The following is a 6000-nucleotide window of genomic DNA, read 5'->3' on the forward strand; positions in this document are numbered from 1 at the left end:
TTTGCATGTTCTCCCTGTGCCTGCGTGGGTTCTCTCCGGGTACTCCGGTTTCCTCCCACCATCCAGAAACATGTGTCTCAGGTTAATTGGTGGTTCTACAAAAATTGCCCTTTGGCGTGAATGATCTTTGTTTCTGTGTCTCTATATATGTGAAATCCCATCAATCTGACAATCTTGCAAGATTAATGACTTTATCACTTAGATATTGTATTTTTCGTGAATTTCAAAAGTGATGTTTCACAATGTTGTGACTGTGTTTTTACCAAATTGGTGAGCGTGACTAAATTAAGAAATATTTATAAGCAACAGAACTTTCCTAAAGACCCACTGCTCTAGTTACCATGTCCAGCTGGAGCAGTTGGATTTGTCTCAGCCCGGTTTTATAACCAATCAGAGTCCACAGAGGATGATACAGTCAGATTTAAATTGGTCTTGCAATGAAAGTTATTCAAAAGCTGACATACTTTAACACGGTGAAAAAAACTGTTTGTTGCAGTCAACAGTCAACAGCTGTGATTCATCTTGAAAACAACAACAAGGTTATTCCAAGAATGTGTAATCCTTAAATAAAACAGCTGAAAAGCCAATGGCCTGACCTATCTGAAAGAGTGTAAAGAGCCCTCACACTCCTCAATAGCATCAAAGACCCCTTGAGGTCTGTAGCAGTGGGTGGTAGGTAAACAGTGTTTTCTCTTGTGAATACACAAATAAACACACACACACACACACACACATGCAAACACACACCATTTGAGCTCCACATGAGTGTTAATTTGGCAACATCAAAAGGGCAACGACAGCATGGAGGGAGCATATGGTTCTTTATGGTCATCCTTTACTGTCAGTTAAAACCGACTGGGAAGAAATAGCTTTGTCGTGTTATCACGCATCTATTAGACATTTAAGTGAAAAGTGATAAGGTCACCAAACTGACTATCAGGAGCAAGTTTTAAGGTATTCCAGACATCTTTTTTTGAAAACAAGTATATAAATTTGTCCTAATGGTGAAAGTAAAGGAAAGGTCGCCTAATGACCTATGACCGGTGATGGCCCTCTGAGACATTCACACTATCAACCTCCAACTCTGCACGCACCACAACTACGGTAGAAAGTTTTCCTGCAGCTGACTTCCCACCTGAGAACAAACAGGTCTCTGCAGTGATGGATGACGACCCAAACTTTACATCTGCGCCACCTTTGTGCCTCATAAAAGATATTCTGGGGATCATGACAGTGCTCAGTAAATTTGTTTTCTCTAGTTTAAAGATCTAAGATGGTTTACGTCGAAATGGATTTATGGCCTGAGAGTTGGGATAAAGGAAACTCAAGAAAAAACAGCAATCATTAGGTAGAGTCTAGCGTAAAGACTTCACAAACTCCAAACGTCAAGGGTGTCACCAAGGGCATTCAAATTCAACCTAGTTGTTGGTCCAGTGAAATTTTGAGCTGACTCCCAAATGAAATGTCAGGGGTCTCAAGAGGGATTAGAAAATTATCCCGTGAGAGGATTTCACAGAGCCCTGGCCACGGACCAAAAATTCCCAACAACTATTAAACACAAACAAGTTTAAGATGTTGCCGTTTGTCAGTAAAAGTCATCTCACGAGACCTTTTTCATTTACACCACCCCATACCTGTCACAGCAATACATCTGGGTACTGCACTCCTTTTGTAGATGTTACACTTCACTAATCGTCTTCATAACTATAACCAATGTGATCTGTGGCTGTAGTCATGAATAAAGAACAGTAGAGCATCTGATCAGAAGATGCGATATGAAGGAATCTCAGACACAATAATGATAATTGATTTTACATGTTGAAATGTTATGGCCTTTTTTGACTCATTGTATAACCTCAGAATAAATAAACAATCATAAGCACTCTGCTCAGATATATTCATCCCAATCCCGGTTGCAGGTGAGGTAAATTCATACATCTACAATGTGGTCTTGGTGGAAGGATTAAACCACATCAGTTTTTTCCAGTGTCACAACTTGAACAAACCTCAGTGAGAAGTCAGTTCATGAAACTGTTGAATTTCAGGGCTTGAGTCCAGAGAACAGTACGGTGGATTGACTCCTACTACTACTACAGTAGTAGACGGCATCGAGGCGTGTAGCCTACTTTAGGAAGATGCCAACACCACAAGAAATGTGGTGACTATCAACTATCGACATGTTGCTGTTCAGGTCATCCTGTTCAGTTATTGATCCCTGACAACAGCAATCTTGAAAAACTGATGCTGGATGACTTGTGTTTATGCTTTGGAAGGAGTTACATTTGACAGATTCAATGAAAAATCCTCAAAGAAAATTCCAAACACATTCTCTAAATGCAAATCAGCATGGAAAATCAACACAGATGTCAACTTTTTTTTTTGTACTCCCAGACTCAACGCCCGCTTGTTTTTTTCCGCTCACTCCCTTCTGCAAGTGTTCTTCCAATCCCACAGTTTGATAAAGAGCCCAGTTCTGGCGCAACAAGTCCTTCATTCCACCCGCATCCCCGTTCTCACCCTGTGAAGGCGCACAGCCGCGCTTCATGCTGAAGTAACGGTGCGCACAGGACCTTCAGGCGTCTGCTAATGCCATCAAAGCCTTTATCTGAACCGAATGCGCTCTCGCCACGTCTACGTGGCAGGTATGCTTTGAATATGTAAAGATGCCCACATTATGCACGCATGCTTGCGTGAGAAGTCGTCCTGGTCCAAATAAATTACCGGTGTTTTTTTTTTTCTTTCTATGGATCAAATGTGAGTTTTTATAAAAAAAAAAAACCTCAATAATAAGGGAAAGAAATTAAATACGACTTACGGTGTCTTGATTTCCAGTGAGAGCAGTGCGCATGTAGTTTTAGTCCCTGACTGGTTCCTGGATGTCCAACTCAAGTTTGATTCGGGTTGTCTGAAATTCCTCCAGTAGACAACTAATAGAGACGCAGCCTGCGCAACTCTCGTGTCAAAGTCGCAGCGGTGTAATACAAGATTCCAAATCCAATACACAGCCAGGTAACCCTTTCATTTTATGTCCGTGCAGAAAAGCCAAATTTCCCCACCAGTATATGTCGCTGCTTTTTTTTTTTTTTTTAACGCGTAAGTTGTTATATCTTCCCCCCCCCCCACAGATGTAACAGCCGTGATGCTCCCTGCTCCGTCTCCGTGCCTCTCTGCGCTGGCGCTGCTCTCTCCCTCTCTCGCTCTGATCGACTGCCACACACTGCACAGGACAGGACCTTTGTCTGCACATGACGTCACGCACACACAATTACAGACACACACGGCAAATAAAAGCCTCATTTGCATCAAGTATATGATATTTTGCTGGTAAAAAAACGTATTGGAAAATATGGGGCAACATCTCAACTCGATGAAAAACTGTCTGAACAAAACGCGTGTTCATATCTTAACACTTGGTGAAAATGTATGGGCAACAAGTGCATTTAATAACCCAATCTGGCAGTTTTTCGCTTAGCTTTTGAAAAAAGAAAAGATATTGCAAGTCAAAATGTGAATGTCCTCCTACCAACAACATTTCTTGTTGCGCTGGCTGTTTGAGAGTTGTTCTTTCTCTCTCAGCGCCTAATTGGAAACACATTTTTTTTTTTTTTCCCTTCAGTAACTTGTTAAGAGACAGACAGGAAAGGAGAGAGGGGTGGAGTGGAGCAGAGAGAGAGAGAGAGAGAGAGAGAGCGCGTGAGACTGACACCGAGAGACTCAAAGACATATTGTGTTCCTTCCCAATTAACCCTGCACATGATATATTGGAACTATTTCCTCCTGTCTGCCCTGCTGGTGTCCAAGTGAAGTTAAAACCTCCTCCTGTGCAGTTTTCAGGTTGTGAGAAAGTATTTGGTAGGGACAGTTGTGTCTGCCAGCTTCACACCATCTGCGAACACTTAGTGAGGTGTCTGTAGTAAACCAAGCATCGTGGTAATGAAATGGAGCGTTAAAGCAACACATTGAACATTTTCTCCTTTACTTCATTAAGTTAAATCTCATTGAAATAATGTTCTGGAGCAATTTCCAAGCAATGTACAGGATGCTGCCTTAATGCTACCCCTGCAGCACACGTGCATTATGCTGACCAGAGCTGGGATCAGATACAGTAACACAATATTAGATGAAAATAGGTCAGATTGAGCAGACACAGACAATTGGCTGATGGAATGATTTGTTGATTGAGAGAACATACAGGTTTGGCAATTCATTATTATGTGAAGTCATTGTCAAGCAAAAACAGTTACAGTTTCTATATTGTAGGGTCTGCCGCTTGTTCTCTGTCTGTCTTTGGGTTTTTAAAGTGCTGGTCAGACAAAACAAAACATTTGCTGTGGTCATCTCCGAATAGTGACAAACTGCTGCAGGTGATCAAGCCACAAAACAATCAGCTGAAGCCCCAACCACACGTTTACTGAATATACAAATTGAGCATACGTCACAGAAAATACATGTTTAGTGCCTGAAGAAGATCTTGGTGACGAAACGCTGCTGTGTGCAGACCCTTACTATTTATTTTATAGGCCGGGTTGTGACAAATTGGCTTTTGCAAAGTCATTGGTGGTGAATGAAAAGCTTTTGCATGTTTTTAATGCACATACCTTTAGTTTGTAGGTCCATACTGGACCTTTAAAGCACCACCATTACCTCATCTGACATAATGACCATCGCAAAAGACTGACCCCAACAGCAAAATTCAGCATGACGGCGGCATGTTAAGTTTCTCTGCCACAGTTGTTGATTCTCATACATCTTTATGATTTGGCCCAATAAATGTAGAACATAACATAATAATGTGGCAAAAAAGAATCAAAATTCAAAAAACAACATTAATTTCCCTAATTTTCTGAAATAGAAAGTTATATTCTGTATGTAGTGCCTTGCACCCTCGAGGGTGCAGGCAAGGAATGAGGGGAACCACAAAGAACCCAGTGATGGGGGAAATCTGTTTGCTTTGAGTGATTTGTCAAAATACTTGCATAACCGCGTGCAACATTTGTGCTCTTGTTGTGACAGAAGCTTCTCTATTTCACACAAGTCTAACAGACCAAATTTAAACCATGGCGTCCCACAACGGAAAGCAAACATTCAGTAGTCGGCCAAAGGAGAATCCCACCTACTGTACAAAGTGGGGGTGGGGTGGGGTGGGGTGGGGGGGGGGGGGCTCGGCTTACATTGCTGCAGGCTTATTTGTATGTTTATACGTGATGATCATACACTGTTCCCTTCTTTGAAGACACACTCTTTATTTTCCAGCTCCTTCCAAAACATAATTTATAGCAAGATAGAATTATTTTTCAGGTCATGTCATGAAGTCAAAACAAACAGAGGACTGCTGTGTTGATCAGAGCTGTGGTCCTCTGCTTTTCAAAAAGGTGGTTTAAATCAGGGAAATTAATGTTGCTTTTCAAAGAGACTTTTATATCTGGGGACTGTGCCCATAAAAAAAAAAATCTGTAAGCAGGAAGTTTAAGCTCAGATGATTGTCAGCAAAGTCTGTGCACAAGGTTCCCGACATCGTTTTGGCGAGATTTTGACTTGGCTGTGTCCGGAAAGTATCTCTTATCATTGTACAAGGGTGGCTCAAATTTTGCAGAATAGGTGCATTATCTTACCACAAAAATAATTCAATGACTAAAACAAAAGGACAAGAATACATCATTTGACTTAAAGGGGACCTATTTTGCTCATTTTTAATATTCGTGTACGAGAAATAGTTCATGATTCTCGGTTCCAAAACACATTTATCTTATACTGGCCGTTTATGCAGCAACTCAGTTCATTCTCTATCTGAAACAGGTTGTTTCAGTTCCTGTGTTTTTATTCTGTATATAGAATACGGCAGAAAATACAGAATAGCACAATGGGTCTTCTTTAACACACATGGATCAGGAAGCACAGTCGACAATAACTGTTTTTAATGTGTCGCACCCACAGACCTATGCACCATCTGGGAGCATTTACTGAGGTGTTTGTTGTAAACAAACCAACATAATTGTAGGA

At 41.1% G+C, this 6000-nt stretch overlaps 1 protein-coding gene across 2 annotated transcripts in view; it reads right to left on the bottom strand.

Annotated features, from left to right (window-relative positions):
- lpar1 (lysophosphatidic acid receptor 1) overlaps positions 1-3079 on the bottom strand; it is a 37848-nt gene extending 34769 nt beyond the window's left edge. For both annotated transcript variants that reach the window (XM_069704836.1, XM_069704844.1), the window contains exon 1: positions 2816-3079. The gene's annotated coding sequence lies outside the window, so the exon portion shown is untranslated. The remainder of the gene's footprint in view (positions 1-2815) is intronic.
- Positions 3080-6000: the final 2921 nt, after the last annotated feature.

The sequence above is a fragment of the Brachyistius frenatus genome, unplaced genomic scaffold (assembly GCF_029030835.1).
Source record: "Brachyistius frenatus isolate BFR_SWC_R1_liver_20210118 unplaced genomic scaffold, ASM2903083v1 Contig_3, whole genome shotgun sequence".
Lineage (NCBI taxonomy): Eukaryota > Metazoa > Chordata > Actinopteri > Embiotocidae > Brachyistius > Brachyistius frenatus.